This window comes from Bufo gargarizans, chromosome 2 (assembly GCF_014858855.1).
Source record: "Bufo gargarizans isolate SCDJY-AF-19 chromosome 2, ASM1485885v1, whole genome shotgun sequence".
NCBI lineage: Eukaryota > Metazoa > Chordata > Amphibia > Anura > Bufonidae > Bufo > Bufo gargarizans.
In genome coordinates, this window is record NC_058081.1 from 703,851,714 (window position 1) to 703,853,218 (window position 1,505).

Genomic DNA, 1,505 nt, shown 5'->3' on the forward strand with positions numbered 1-1,505 from the left:
TCGCCCAGTAACGCCGCCCCTGGGCACCTTCAGAAGGTAATTTGCATAAGTTTAAAAAGTATTATTTTCATTATCTGGGCGAGGGACACATAAGAGAAAGGTATGATCGTAATGAGGGTTAAAGAGTCTATAACCTGATCTGAGCGGTCTAAAACGCTCAGATTAGGTGAAAGACTCCCTTTAAACATGAATTTGAGGAATTTTCCATCAGCTTCTGTAACGCTCCAAGGGGTGTGGACCCGCTGTGCCACTTACCGGTTTGGCTTTGGGCCAAACTTGGGAGCGGAATCTAAGTGTTCCCCTGGTTTTCATCCTTTAGCCCACTCCAAGATGCGGAAGCTGGTCTTAGCTGCAGGCGAGACACCAGGTCGCTAAAGCAAGAGTGGTTCCGGTTAAGTGGCAGCTGGCCGAGCAGGCCAGAACGCCCCAGTGCAAGCACTAGGGATACAGGCAGGTGGAGCAAGCTGTCACTGGATGGAAGGAGCGCAGCAGCAGAGTCAGATGAAGCAGAGCTGAGTTAGTGATTTAGCAGAGCTGAAGCTTTTAGAACAGCAGCGCTGAATAGCTCAGGTGCAGCAGGGGTAACAAGCTGAACAGCAGACAGAGGCGTGGTAGACAATGCGAATCATACACTTCAGGGCAGCGAGGCACAGGAGGATCAGGCAGAGACAAGGTTAGGATACAGGCTAAGGTCGGAAGCAGGATATCAACACAGGAACAACAAGCTGGAACCTTCGCAGTAGAAAACTACAATATTGCTCAGGCATCACAGGAAGGGGGAAGCACCCTCATAAAGGTGGTGCCTGGCCGGGATTGGAGAGAAGGTGGAATCAGGGGTGTGCACGAATCCTTAAAGAAACAGGAGGCGTGCGGCTCCTACAGGGTGCAACTGAAGCTGTCGCTGCCCGCAACAGTGCAGGAAAGCGGGTCCGGAGCCTGCAGCGGAGAAGAGGAGCCTTGTATGCAGTTCGACTGAGGTACATAGCAGGATGCGCTGTACGCTGGCGGCTGCCATTGCTACAGGTTCTCAACTTCCAAGTGTCTTTTATCACTCTCAAGTAGAACGACTAACTTCTGTGTAGGACGTTCTAACTCGAGTGGAGTAGTGAGATGTTTTCCTTTTTTGTCAAGTTTTGAGTCTCCTATTTGTAACAACACTCTTCTTACTAGTTTGTCTTCATCCTTTTGAACTTCTTGAACTTTGGCCAATTTCCATTGACTTCTAGGTCAATCTTATTTCAGAAACTTGCTTACTGATGCTGAAAAACAGCTGCTGTCAGTTCAAGTCTTGGTATTGTCTGAATACTGGTAGGTGCAACTCTGGCCTTTCCCATAACCAGGGCACAGTGTATCTTTTCTTCTCCTATTACTCTGATGTAGGAGCACTGACCATAACCATAACTACTGGCATCTGAAAAATGATGAAGTTCTATTTTCTTGTACTTTCCGAAATCATGAGGTACAAAACATCTGGGTATCTGAACTTCTCTCAAGTTTTGCAAGTC